Here is a 15227-nt window from a genome sequence, read left to right as displayed (position 1 = left end):
TACTTTTGACAAGAGATGGACAGGGTCTTGAGTATGGCTGTGCTGTAGGTTGCCTGGCAGCAGACAGAGTCCAGAGTCCAGGATGCAGCTGCTCTTAGCGTGACCTGCTGACCAGAGACTAGCGACAAGGGTTGGATTGCTGCTACCCCCCGGTTGAGTTGCTTAATGGTCATGTTTGGTGGGTGTTGCATGGTAGCTGAGGTATCCAGATGTCTGTTGCACCCTCCCGACCTCCTGCAAGCCCAGAGGTAAACATTTGCAGTCCTTTGGGGGGTTTTGCGGGACATGTGGTCCTGTAAATTGCCCTACACTTTCCAGTGAAAAACCACAAACCCAGAGCCCTTGACCTCTGCGAGTTCAGCCACTGACTCAGTATTCTCAGCCTGACAGTTCCTGCACTCTGCTGTCTCTTTCTCTTATCCCATCACTTAGACCGTCTTTCATCACAACGCACTGCAAAGGCAATAGCACTTGAGTGAAGCCTTATACGCCAAACAGTAGCTGCTGAGTTACTCTTTTGCTAGAAATAAGTTTACACTTTGCCAACAGTACGCTGCTTGTCAGAAAGAAAGTGTTTCGGCCGGTGTTTTCCTGTTTCCTGTGACTTGCACTGTGAAAGTCAGCCATTTACTGCATGTGAGTGTACGGAAGGATTGTGTCTGTCTCCCCTCAGCATTCCACACACCTGCACAGACACTGTTGTGGTGATACAAGCCTAATTTACAAAGAGTGATTGGAGTGGCAGTATAGCACAGTGGTAAGGAGCAGGGCTCGTATCTGAAAGGTTGTTGTTTTGAATCCCCGCTGGGGCACTGCCGCTGTACCCTTGGGCAAGGTATTTAACCCAGAGTTGCCTCAGCAAAATAGCCAGCTGTATAAATGGATATCATGTAAAAATTGTAACATAGGTAAGTCACTCTGAATAAAAGTGTCTGCTAAATGACAATAATGTAATGTAATGTGATTCCAAAAAGGCCTGCACAAAGGTGGAAAAGCAAATAAAAATAAAAAACAAGCACATCTTAAGTAATCATAAAGATGATAAATAAGTCTTCATAATGGACTGTGACTTTAACTTTGTATACATTTCAATGAAACGATTTCATATTGATTCCATGCAAGTGATAGAATCCATTTTATCTGTGATTTGAGTATCCTGAGAAAAACTAACACCCTGCTCCATATATTCCATGTATTTGTACGTATAATACACAGTGTCATGCACTAGCATCAAAATATTGCTTTTCACACTTGCTTGCCTTACTATAATTTGCAAACAGCCTTTAGAGCATAAAATACACCATGAACATTACTCATAATGTCTCTCTGGCTCAGAAGCGGCCAAACGATCATCATCTTAAAAATAGTAACTTTAACAGAGATAAAGAGGGAAATGTGTCTCCAGATTCACTGATGACAAACTTGCTGGAAAGAGTAACAAGAGGAAGTGAAAATGTGCTCTTCTGCTTAGACCAGGAAAGCGACCGTCATCTGGCCATTAGCAATCAAAGGCGGCAAAAAACCTTATCGCATTAATTAGAATTCAGATGTACACATGAGCGGTAGTGTCATCTCAGTGCCACCCTTTTGACCTTTGTCCAAAAGCAATGACATAAGCAGTATCAGACAGCGGGCAATTCCAGAAGTCCTGACAGTGAGAGAGGGGAAGTGTGGTGTTCAGTGACAGACAGCATGGCTCGCTGTCTTGTGAACTACAGCTGTGATATGAAAGTGACATATGGAAAATGACAAAGTGGACATGGACACGCAGTATGGCAGTGTTACTCAGATCTTCTTCTGATGTTGAACAGTAACCTTTAAAATATAGAGATGAACCAAAAAATGATGCAATCCTCTCTGGGGGACCAGCAAAGTCTGCAGAGATGGGACACACAAAACATGTCAAAAAAATTTTACCAAATGGGATGTCATGGCCTCTTAATTCACATATTTGATGTTGAGATTTTAAAATTTTCCCATTTCATCCAAAAAAAAAATTAAACATTGGCTGTCTCAGTTCCTGAACTGCTTTAATTTTTAGGAAGTATAAGGTAAATCTTTGTTATTAAAGCTTCTAGCATCCTTCGGTTGAGTTCTGCAATGAGGACAAGTGGCTGTGATGGAACTCCTTGTCACAGCATGACAGCATTAGTCAGAACTTCTTATGAACAGTACGCTTGAGCAATGCATTCTGCAGAGGAGAGCTTCCCCATGTTGTTCCATCAGCTACTACTGTAGTTGTCGGGCTATACAAATGTCTCCACAGCCTTTGCAAATCTTCCATTTGCTGCCTGTTATCCCCCCCCCCCTCAATCGATGACCATTTTTCCAAGAATAGAGTTTAGCAGTCTGGACCACACTTCATTCCAAGAGACAATTTATTTTGCTAGAAATGTTTTAAATATATTGCTTCTGGACCATGTCATTAAGTATTAATTTTATTTAAAAGTTTTGCAAACAGTAAAATGTTAACAAGTTTTTCAAGTGAAATAACTGAGAAATGTATTTCTGAACTGTACTTGTTTTTTCAAGTTAATGTCAAGTTTCAATATTGATAAACATTTTGCAGATCTTCCGTTTACTTTGATTTGTGCCTGTGATCCTTTCCTTGAATCAATGACCATTTCCCCAAAAACAGGGGAAGTGGTTTGGGCTTAAGTGTTAAATGAACAAATACTGTATATGATTTGAAGAAGAAGTCAATGACCTTAGTGTAGGTGATAGGAGGGTCATGTGAGTCACTGTGTGAGGGCGAGAATGCGCAGCATGGAGTAAGGAAAAAGTATGTCTGGGCTCCATGTACGGGTCCTCAGGCAACTGTGAGCAACATGTTCAGGCAACCTTGCTAGATACCATCTCTCACAGTTCAACTAATACTTGACCTGAGGGGTTGTCAACACTTCTGGCAGCGATCACGTTAAGTGCTTCAAATGCACAGAATTCCATGAAGCTCAGTGCAGATATTGGTATTGATACGCAGGAATGCCCATTTTTGGTCTTACAGGCGGAAGTCTGGGGGTGCAGTCTGAGATAGAGTTCCTATACTGGTCTGCGTTTGAGTCCACGCCTGTGCCCTGACAATTTTAGCTGCAAAGCAAAGCTGACATATCCAAAACCATGGTAGCTATGAGCTATAATGATTTGTAGCATTTTTGGGCATATGTCCAAAGCTAAGGCATTTAGTGGGGAGCAAGGAGAGGGGTGTGTATTGTGCAGGCAGGTGGCAATGTAGCATAGCGCAGCTTTCCCAAACCTCTCCTGGAGGACCCCTTGTCCTGCGTGTTTTAGATCTCTCCCTGCTCCAACACAGCTGATTCAAATGGTCAACTCGTTATAAACTCCTGACGCTGCCTAATAACAAACTGATCATTTAAATCAGCTGTGTTGGAAATTGCCTCAGTAGAATATCCAGCTCTATAAATGGATAACATTGTAACTGTTGTAATTCGCCCTGGGTAAGAGTTTCTGCTAAATGCCAATAATGTAATGTAATGTGTGTGGTCAGGACAGCCAGGCTGTGAGAAAGGAAACAAGGTGCACCTGTGCTTTATTATTAATTAAACAGGTCAAACAGGACCTTGAGAAGGTTACTTAAACCCAGAAAAATATAGGGTGAGTGGGTGAGGTGACTCAGCTTGTGGAGGGGAGCGGTCCCCTTTTCGTGTGCTGTCTTGTGCTCTGCATGGTTGCAGTGAAACTGGAACTGAGCTGAAGCGTTGGGAGGAGGGGGAACTCAACCAGGGGGGAAGCCAGACAATGATGACATTTGGAGGAGCTGCTCAGTGGGTCAGGGGTCCTGAGTACCGAAGAAACCAGACCGGATGGGTGAACCGGCCACATTATGGGGTGCCAAATGTGACAGAATGGAAAGAATGCCTTCTGTGCTACAAAACGCATAAATTCATTGAAACCATATCACAACGTCACGCCTTTTGTCCACGAAAAAATTTGTGTTTCGTAGCACAGAAGGCATCCTGTCCACGAAAAAAGGTCTGTTACATTTGGCGCCCCATACATTCTCAGTTGATTAGATAAGGGAAGCCAGTTAATTCTGTTGCAGCTCTGTGTGTGTGTGAGACAGATGCTGGTAATAGAGGTGCACTGAGGTTGTCAGCTGACCTGTGTCCAGTGTGCTGGCAGTGATGCAGGGATCCAGTCTACCTAGAAGCAGGCAGGTGAGAGGAGCCTTTGGGTGCTGTTGCAGTCAAGCTCATTTTCATGCCGGTTCCTGCCTCTCTGCTGTACATTCCTGCCATTCATATCGTCCGCTGATCAATGTTTTTCATTTGGTGTCCCACAGCTGAATCAGCAGTCAGATATTTAAACACTAACTTCTTATGAACCCATGGGAGGGTGAGCCTGAAATTTGTTAGGCAAATAAGCAAGACAATCATCTTGGTAAGGTTTGACCAATGATGTGTAATATTACATTATGTTATGAAATATATTGCATTATGTGTAATGCATTCCATCATGTTCATTCAGCTTGTGTGAATACATTTATGCTCTGATTTGCTGGGAGTTGCTCTGGGTAAGAGCGTCTGCTAAATGAATGTAATGCATTAGACAATTTATGATGACTGTGTAACAAATTCTCGATTCAAAACTATGTATGCAGTGGCCTGTTGGGGGAAAAACAAGTGTTCTTGTACTGAAGCACTGCTGTTGTGTTGGACATCGTCGCCTGTGCGGGGACTAGGAGATCTACATGTCAGCGCACGTATTTGAGGACGTCTTTGGCGGAAAACCCAGACGATGCCAGCATGCTGAACCACTCACTGGGCCAAGAACCTATCTGCAGCACGCCAGCTGTGTTTGTTTTAGCAGTATCATGTATTACAGTTATATTGTTCCTCTATTTCTGTGAATGAGCTTGTATAAATCTTCTTTTCTTGGGAAAGCAATAGGGCAGGAGGTAACGAGCAGAAGTCAGGTCTGTGTTAGTCATCTGCCAGAGGGAAACTCTGTGGGAGGATATTTCTCTGTCGGGGAGCAGTCCTGATCGCTGCTAATTATGCCACAAACCTCACAATCAATTCATGGATCTCTTTCTTTCAGTTAGTTCAAGTTCAAAATGCTAGGATTGGAATGCTCCAATGTGTGTGTCGGTTTCACATTCAGAGAAAGTCATTTGCAATGTTTCAGCTTATGTGACTAATAATAATGACTAAACTGGAAGGTTTCCCATACCAGCTTATTCCAGCCTTTCCCATAAACCAGAGAAGACAGTTATCAGTTTATAATGGAAAACCCACGGTTCTTTAGCTTAGCAGAATCTTTTCAGCAGAATATACCCATTTGGTTTGGTGATTTGGTTTCACTGATGTACACCAAGAATATTTTAATGAAAGATTCAGTCTAGAATATTTACAGTCTAATAAATGTGCCAACAGCAACAACTCTTGCTTGGAGAATATAGCAGCTGATTTATTTAGCAAATTCTTTTAGTCATTTAGCAAACACTGTTATCCAGGGTGACTTAGAAAGGTTACAATTTTTACACATTATTCATTCATACAACTGGATGTTTACTGAGGCAATTGTGGGTTAAGCACCTTGCCAAAGGGTACAACAGTAGGGCCCCAGCGGGGAATTGAACCAACAACTTTTTGGTTATGAGCTATGCTCCTTACCACTATGCTACACTGTCACTCTGTGTAGTACAGTGGTAAGGAGCATACACTGATATAGCACACATTTGTCTTGACATGCCTGAAGTTTCCACCTGACTTGCTGGGTGCATCCCTGGGCTGGCGATTTGGGTTTGACATGTACTGTATAACGTGGAAGCTATTTGAGTTTAAGCTGCATCTTTTAAAAACATCTAAGTTTGTCCAGAACACGCCAAACAAAATTTTCAATTTAATGCGGGATTTTGGTATATTTTAAGAAATCTGCTCCAAATGTAGCTTTAGTATATTTCGTCTTGGTGTCAAGGTAATAGCAGTTGTAGTAAGGGTAATGGGAGGACAGGATTATGATCCAGTCTGGCCCCTTACCCTGTATAAAGGTGGATCTGTCTCTTCTCTGTCAGGCATGGATGGATGTCAAAAAGATAACAAACAGTCCTCGGCAAACAGAATCATACTTACATCTGTTCTATCATGGTGATGATGGAGTTTCCTATAGTCAAAAATGTTGCAGTTCAGCACAAGGGAAAATTGGATGATGAAGTTCATATATTGAAGCCCTAGGATTGCGACAACGAGGGCTGAAAATGCTCCAAGCACCACATCGATGGCTGAAGACATTGAACCAGCAGAATCCAATGAGGGACCCTGGTGACGCCCAGTGGGCGCTGGTACAGATATCAGAAAATGACCTCTGTGATCAACCTGGAAAGGTGGGGATTGGACAGAGCCGCTCCGAAGGCCTGTTCTCTAAAGCACATCTTCTTCTTCTGTTAGTGACCTGCCCCTCATCTTTGTTCTTTCCTGGCTTGGCAACCATCCTGTAAATACAATTCTGAGGTCCTGGGATTTGGTCCCGTTCAGCATTCCACAAAGCTGTATGGTGTTCGGTGAGAAAGCATTTCCAGTCTTGCTACTTTTCCCCTTCATGGAATTAACTACAAAATAAAATTGGTCTTGACTGTTTAATACCCCTGGAGGATTTTAAACGTTTGATTAAGTAAGATTTGGTTACTGATTGCTCTTGCATCTAACTAAATTGTGTTGTGTTTATGTTCCCCTTATCTCTTTATTCCAATTCAGATTTTATTATTATCTTTATTTTGATGCATCAGTTGTCCACTGTTAACTGTTTCACTGCTGTCTTGGCCAGGACTCCCTTGTAAAAGGTGGCAGTGTAGCATAGTGGTAAGGAGCAGGACTCATAACCAAAAGGTTGCCAGTTTGATTCCCTGCTGGGACACTGCTGCTGTACCCTTAGACAAGGTGCTTGACCCACAATTGCCTCCGTAAATATCCAGCTGTATAAAACAAACTGTAACCAATGTAAGTTGCTCTGGATAAGAGCATCTGCTAAATTCCAATAATGTAATGCAATGTAAAAAGAGATTTTGAATCTCAATGGGATTGTTCCTGGTAAAAACAAAGGCTAAATAAACACACGGAACTCTCCAGTTCTTTTGGTTCAAGCTGTTCATCACATGTTTCAGGCTTGTAGCAGCTAAAGATTGAAAGGATAGTCCTGTCAGCACTTCGATAACCATGTTAAGTCTCAAGCAGGGTGTTTGACAGGCTGTGCAGGCTGCTCAAATATGTGTAGGAAAGCAGATCCGACACTAGAGGGCAGCAGCCTGTTCCATCATGGCATGAAGTTGCTGCATCCATACACACCCGTGGTTCTTACCCTGTTTTGGGTCACAGACCCCTTTGAGAATCTGATGAAAGCTGTGGACCCCCTCCCCACAAAAAATGCATCTAAACACATACCCAAAAAACGCTATGACGTAATTTGTACGGAAAGCAGTAACTGCATTACATATTTACATTTACTTTTATTCATTTGGCAGACGCTTTTCATCCAAAGCGGCTGACAAGTGAGGCAGAGTACAACACAAGAATAATCAACATGCCCAGTGTTTGTTTACATAAAGTGAGAAGCATATAATATAGTAAAAGTATCATGGAATATAATGAGTGGCCACTTTATTAGGTATATTTGTTCTTTCCATGAAATAGACTGCTCATTCAGTGACAGCATCACATGGTCAGACTATGCTCTTTCAGACAAGTAGGTGGATACTACCTACAGACTGTGTGTGTTTGCAATTCAAAGGGAAAAAAAAACAATAGATTTAAGTGTCCTTGAACGCAGCAAAGTAGTGGGCTTCAGACATGCAGGTTATGGGTGTATCAGAAAAAGCAACCCTGCTGTGGTTTTTAGACAGATCATTGTCGTGGGTGTGTCGAGAATTGTCCGACACCCAAACACATCCCAATGCACAAAACAGATGCACAAAAATGGAATTCATAAGCTTGGGCCAGCTCTGTGACATATCTGAGGCATGGATTTCATAGAACTGTGGATCTGCCAAATCAGCACTGGTCAACATTGAGTTCTTTGTATTTCATTGTAAATACATGCTATTATCTCATGCTTAGGTAACATTGTGCATCCACAACTATCAAACAATATTACAAAAACTATCCTGAAAGGAAAAAATTGCAATAAACACTGGAAAAGACTAATTTATTACTTTAAAGTAAATCATGACCCAATGTAAACAAAGAAGAATGTCCAGTGAATGCATTTCTCCAGGTGTTGAAAGCAATATATCATTCTGTACTGACAGCACTATCTACCTGTCAAAAAAAGGAAAGAAGTGATGTTACTAGCCACCAGAATGCTTCTGGATTCTTGAGAATTCTTCAGGATTCTTCTATGGTTTCTTTCCGTCTACTTATATCTGGGCTGTGGCTAGAGGTCCATGCATTTCAGCATCATAGTGTAGCATAATTCCATTCTGCAGCGTATAAATCTGCCCACCACAGTTTCCTAACTACATTCATTTTGTTTGAAGACTCTAAGTGTATGAGGATCTCGCCATGAGGTATCTATTCCTTCATCTCATGTATCACAAAATTCATTATCAGCCTTACTCACAGTACTCTTAACATCAGGTCTTTCGAGGTGTGTTGAAACATACAGTATGTACATCGCTGAACATCATTCTCCTTAAAGCCCTTTAGGAAAGAACAGACTTGGAGGATGTGATACCTTGACAGTCTGGTATGAGTTTAGAATTTGCCTGGCCTGTTGGTTTGAGCTCCTCCTCTGCCAGCTGCCCTGTTTGTATACCTTTAGTAGTACAGCACTGTGGTGTACTGCACACACACACACACACACACACACACAGGCTTCCACAGTTTTTTGATGCCTGAGAAAGATGTGAAGTAGATATTGGCATCCATCTACACCCATACACATATAAACACACACGTCACCACATACACAAGTGCGTGCGTACAAACATATCAGATGCACAACTTCAGATGCACACACAAAAACATATGCAATTGTTAATACAGGGTCCTCCACTTCTCTGCAGCATCAATGAACTTGCAGTGCAGAATCTCTTTATTTTGCATCACTTCCTTCATCCAGTCACATGTCTAAAGGCCAAGAGCTTTTGAAAGTATCATGTTGCTGGCACTTCCCAAACCCCAGTCTGAAGTGGTTTGTGGTTAAAGTGTTTCTTCTCGAAAAACCGCAGTCATGAAACATGTCTTTATATGCGTGTGTCATTTTAACCTGCTTGTATCTTTTCGTTACTGTGGCATAGCTTAACCTGCTTTCATGCCTTTAGAACGTGTTTAAACAGGGGCAAACGCCGATTGGATTTTGTCACAGATTCACAGAGAAGTGTGTGGTGACCAACTAAGCAAATATGGTACTATTCGTTGCACAAGACTGAAACAGTTTGCCTGGGGATTATTTCTTTTCATTGGAACTGGAAAAGAATGATTGTTTTCCCTTACATTGTGACTACTAGACCGCCTGCATTCATCTGGCCATGTGGCACTGCTGCTGTATCTTTGGGCAAGATACTGTACTTAACCCACAATTGCCTCAGTGAATATCCAGCTGTATAAATGGATAAAACTGTATCCTGTGTAAGTCACTCTGGGTAACAGTGTTTGCTAAATCAGCGGTCCCCAACCACCGGGCCACGGACCGGTACCGGGGCACGGCACAGTCGCTACCGGGTCGCACGGAAAAGATAAATAATTTATTATTATTTTCTTAATCGGTAAAGTAAAATAATAGCCTAATACTATTAAAATAATAAAATAATAGTTATATCCAATTATAGGCTATTCATGCAGTGATTACATTGAACTTGGTGCAGTCTGTTGGTCGTCTTCTCACCACTCTAATATCTTTGTCACGCGCCCAAACAGTTTACAGATTTTGAACGTGAGTAACGTGCGCGCCAAAAGTTCATCAGTTACTACGGTCTGCGTGAGCTGTGTTGCCCGCAGACTTTGTACTAGCTAACTAGCTGACATGAATAAAAAAAATTAAATCAAGGCTGAATATCCTGAGATATCCACAAAAGCACTGAAAACGTTGCTTCCATTTCCAACATCCTATCTCTGCGAAGCGAAGGTTTTCCGCAATGACAGCAACAACAACGAAATTACGGAGTAAACTGGACACACTTCGGGTGTCACTGTCTCCCATCACCCCTAGATGGGACCGTCTTGTACAGTATATGGAAACAAGCTCAGGGCTACTACTGACTCAGCGACATGGTGGGTTGCAATGTTCTTATTATATTATCATTCGAGAAAAATATGCGCTTTATGCTTTTATAATATCATCGCGTTTTAAACTAAAATGTTATGAAAGAGCGGCTATACTAAATTTATGAGCCTAATCGATATTCCGGTCGTGTCGACACCCCCCGACAGCCGTTCCGGGAAAATATTGTAATGGTAAATGGGACTTTTATAGTAGCAGGTAGAACTGCTTTATCTAGGTTTGTTTAACTGCATAGGGATTGTTTGGATATGCTCTCTCCAAATCTTTGGAACTTCAATAAAAATTGAAACGGAGCTGCAAAGACAGAAATATGAATTGTCCTCTCACTGCAGAATAAACTTGGGGTGTAGGCCTGTAGCATGAAGGTGGCACACATCTGAAAGACGTATCAATAAAAACACGGGTAAATACCCCACTCGTTCTCCGTATGTGACTGCAATAATGCTTCAGCCACGTAATTCTGACTGTGTGCCATCACTGCATTCTACTGTAGTATTACTGTAATAGCCATATACATGCTTCCTGCATTCCTTCGATGACATCTAGTGGCTTCTCTTTTCAGTGCAACCCAGGAGATAATGAAGTGATGCAGGAGGAGCCCAGACCACACATTGTAATAAGCATGGAAATAGCAAACGCAAAGATGGACGCACTCACATACACACACAGAGCAATGACGGTCCTCTCCAGGGAGCACTGAGCAGCTGATTTAAGTCTTTCGTTGCTCTGATTTCTTGCAGTGTAAATACCTCTGTGTTTGCAGTGTGCGTACTGCAGATGTATTCTTCTTTCCCGTTTTACCATGAAAATGGTGTTTTAAGGGTTTTTACTTGACATACTATTCACACATAGTTCACATACATTTTTCTTTTTTTAATTCAATTGGCAGACTTACATAGGTTACAGTTTTTTCCAATGTTATCCATTTATACAGCTGGATATTTACTGAAGCAATTGTGGATTAAGTACCTCGCCCAAGGGTACAACAGCAGTGTCCCAGCGGGGATTGAACCAGCAACCTTTCGGTTACGAGGCCTGCTCCTTGACCACTATGCTATACTGCCACCTACATAGTTTACACAGGTACTTGCAGCACAGCTACAGGTTACATGGCAATGGTGAAATATTTTTTTCATACTGTATTTGTGGTATTCAATAATAAATCTAGGCTTTGTGTTATTTTTCTCAGTTGGCTGTCCCGTACAGTTCCTTACAATTCTGCTCAGTAAGAGCGTTGGTCATTGTGGAGCTCTATGCATCAAGTATTTATTTGCAGTGAGACATGACAAAATCAGTGAAGTCTTTCATTGTGAAAGCAAGAACAAGTATCATGAAACCACTAGAGGACAGTGTAGTGCAACACAAGGGCCGAGAGAGACGTGCTCCCATACCATACAAGACCTCACCTAAGTTTTACATGTCATCTATTTGTCTTGGGTGTTAACCAAGGCCATTCAAATTGTGGCTTGCCCAGGCGGTGTCTTACTCTGGAAACTAATGCTGTGAAATTAATGTGACAAGTCAGGCTCTCTACTGTGAGCATTTCAAAAGTGATCCAGGTTCACATGTTACTTTGGCTCCTGGATGCTCTGAAGCAGTTTGAGATTGTCCAGCTCTGCTGAGTCCATAGAACAGCAAAGACAGGCTGTGTTTTTCATCCATATTTAAAGGGTGGCTCCATGCATTCTGAAACAGACAGTATGTCTCCGTGTAGACACAGATAATTATGACTACAGGTTGGAAGTTTAGTTTAAAGTTGAAAATTTAGTCCAGTGGGCTAAAATGGTAAAAGTAGGCATTTTCATGCTGTGACATTTTAATTGCTGTATTTAGGACATTGTCATAGAACAGTGCTCCCATAAATTTCAGAAGGGGCCACATGCGACCCGTTTCTGAGCCAACATTTTTTGGAGCTCACTGTAGCAGTTGGTCATAGTGTATCTCAAGGGTTTAACATGCATTGGAGCTATTTTCAGTTTTTAATCATAGTTACCATCTGACCAAAGTTAGGAAAATCCTTTTTACTTTTAATTTTCGATTTTGCTTTTGAAATACTTGTGAAATGGGGGTGTAGATTCATGTCAGGTACTTTCCTGTTTTTTGACACAGGATTGTGAAAGACGTGGGAACTCTCATGCACCACTGTTCACTATTTTCACTCAAATTGGTTTGTAATTACGAAAAGAGAAATGCTGAATTCGCCAGGACTGATCTGAATGGACCAAATTACAGGATGAAAATAACTAACCAAGCATAAGGAGGAGCGTAATGGATGAAATGCCAGCAATCTTTTTTGGTCTTCTGTTATCCTCTGCTAAGCATTAATGATGGATTTAGGAAGTGCAGTGGGTTACTACACAAGAGCTTGCAGTTAGTGTGACATCTCGTTGTGTTTGTGGCCATGTTTCAAAATGTTCACTTTCATTGGGCTGGCAGGTATCTGCCAAGTTCTGAATTGGTAGGGCATTCCCCATACCTATACAGTACAAAGACCTTCATTTCATTTCATTTTTTTTCTTGACAGAGGCAATATACAGTGCGCTAAATATCCTCATCATAAAATTTGTCGTAGACCCATGTGGGCAAAAGTAAATGGATACAAAATAACATTGCAAGGATAAAAAACCTGAAACCGGTCAACACAAAGTACACAAAAAAGACCATAGTTTAACACAAAGATCTCAAAGGAGGAAACAACCTTTATGTTACAGTCTTCATTGTATGTACAACTTTCTAGTCATTTATTTCTGTCTCTGCCATGGGTTTGGTGGTAATTTAACAGGAGAATGTAAATTAATTACAGGATTCAGTTTCCGTTCTCTCACTAAATTAACTGCCATAAAAGCAACTTGTAGTAACAAGAATGTGGGCTAATTGACCAATTAAAGAAAGGCTGTTAAAGTATCTTGGAGCCAGTTGTAAGACTTTTTGGGGCTTTTTTTTTTTGAAATCGGCATTTGTAATCATTAATTTCTCTCAGTATGGAGCCTACATCCCTTATGAAAATGTCCAGCCGAGGATTGCCAGGAAATCAACGTGATAGCAACGCGGAGAGAATGCTGCGTGTCGGCTGAGCGTTCGCATCACGTCACCCTTTTGATGGTGTGGCTTGCAGCCCTGTTTACCGTTGAGTTTACGTCATTTTAATGGCATGGAAACGTAATCGTATTCATACAGCGAAGTACAGAGAAAGTTGTTCATGCTGAGGATGGTCATGCCTATGATGAACAGACGGTGAATTGCTACCTTAGACAGACTTCTGTGTGTGACTACGCACTGGTGAGCGAGCTGCGGATAACACTGTTAAGTACAATCTGGAAGTTTCCTAGTGGACCGTAAACATCACAGATCTCTTCGTGTGCCGTCTGCCTCGGCGTGGCTGTAACAATGCATTCTCATTTGTCCCGGTTACATCATTGTGTTCTACCCATTGGTTTGTCTGCACCCTGCTTGAAAGCCTCTGGCTTTGTTATCAGAAGGCTGGTCTTGATGTGAGATGCTGGTACAGTTCCAGTGGGTGAGCCGTGGGTAAATTCTGGGATTTGTGTAAGATGTAAAAAAGCACCTTACGAGGGCACTTCCTTTCAAACCATACACTGCTGCATTGATCTGAGTGGAGAGCAACTGACAACTGGGTCTGGGCCCAGTGCTCTTTCTGGAAGAAATTGTGGATTTACTGCTTTCTTTCAGAGAGATGATGCCCGGAAAGTGTTGCTTCCCGCATCTGTTCCGACAGTCAGCTGTGGAAGGAGATGAGGGAGACAGGTGACAACCTCAGCAAGAGGAGCCGGAATGTCTAAACGTAAAAAAAAAAAACCAACAACAACTGCAGCCGAACACACAAACCACCCAGAGAGAAGGAGAGAGACAGGCAGGGTGAGAAGGAAAAGCAGATGGGATGAGAGAGGGAGAGAGAAGTATGGAGAGATACATGGGATAAGGGAGATAAGCACTCAGGGGTAGAGTGAGGGGGAAGGAGAGAGAGGTTTAGAGAAAGAGAGAGACCAAGGCTGAGACTGAGGGATAGAGAGAGAGATAGGAGGTTGAGAGACAGAGAGAAAGGGGGATCAGTGTGGTAAGAGGCAGGAGTGAGACTGGGAGACCCAGAGAGAGGGAGAGAGACAGGGGAGGTAGGGACAGATTGTGCAAGGAGTATGAGAAACAGTGATGGAAAAGGAGACGTCGACAGGGATCCTGCCGTTTCTCTCTTGGTTCCAACCTGAAGAAGAGGGAAGCCTCTGCTGTTGGTCAGTGTCGAAGATAAATATGGATGAGCTGTTTTCAGCTGTTTTTCACCAGCAACCGTAGATGTAATCCTAGCACTCCTCCTAAATTAAGCTCTCCCTCAAACAATGTCTGAGCACGCTGTACAGTAAATCTCTGAGTCACAGCGTGGAAGGCTTCACCAGGCAGCCGAGAGTTTGGAAAGCCCTCTGTCAGGGCTGAGGTGACGCAGGATGGGAGCTGGACCTGGCTGCACAGCAGGAATCCTTGATATGGGGCACACAGAGGGACCCACAGCAGTGCTCGGGTGCTCTGTGCATTATGCTGAGAGGTGTTTTAAATAGAATTGCTCAAATCAAATCTACAAGGCAAGTGTTCCTTTCAGCAGACTGCCTTAGGCAGGCAGCTCCTCAGCCTCCAGCCCCATCAAAACTATGCGTGTGCTGAGCGCGAGTGTGTGCATTTTTGGTCTTGTTTGAGCGTCTGTCTGTTTGAGACTGTGTGCACGTATGTGTGAGCACCCGTGTGTGTTCATGCATGTGTGGTCTGGGTGTGTGTGCATGTGCATGTGCGTGTGTGTGTGTGTGTGTGTGTGTGTGTGTGTGAATTCCTCTACAGTAGTTACCAGCTCACAGCAGAACTCTGAGCAGCCCCTCTCTCACCCCCAGCCCCCCTCCTCAAAGGAACAGAGGACACCAGCAGGGCCTGTTGAGGACGGAATCTGTTGTGTCTAAAGCAGGAAGTCACAGCTGCGGAGAGAGGGCTGAGTC

Source organism: Megalops cyprinoides, chromosome 18 (assembly GCF_013368585.1).
Source record: "Megalops cyprinoides isolate fMegCyp1 chromosome 18, fMegCyp1.pri, whole genome shotgun sequence".
Taxonomy (NCBI): domain Eukaryota; kingdom Metazoa; phylum Chordata; class Actinopteri; order Elopiformes; family Megalopidae; genus Megalops; species Megalops cyprinoides.
The sequence above is the reverse complement of the archived record's forward strand: the minus strand, read 5'-3'. Positions refer to the sequence as shown.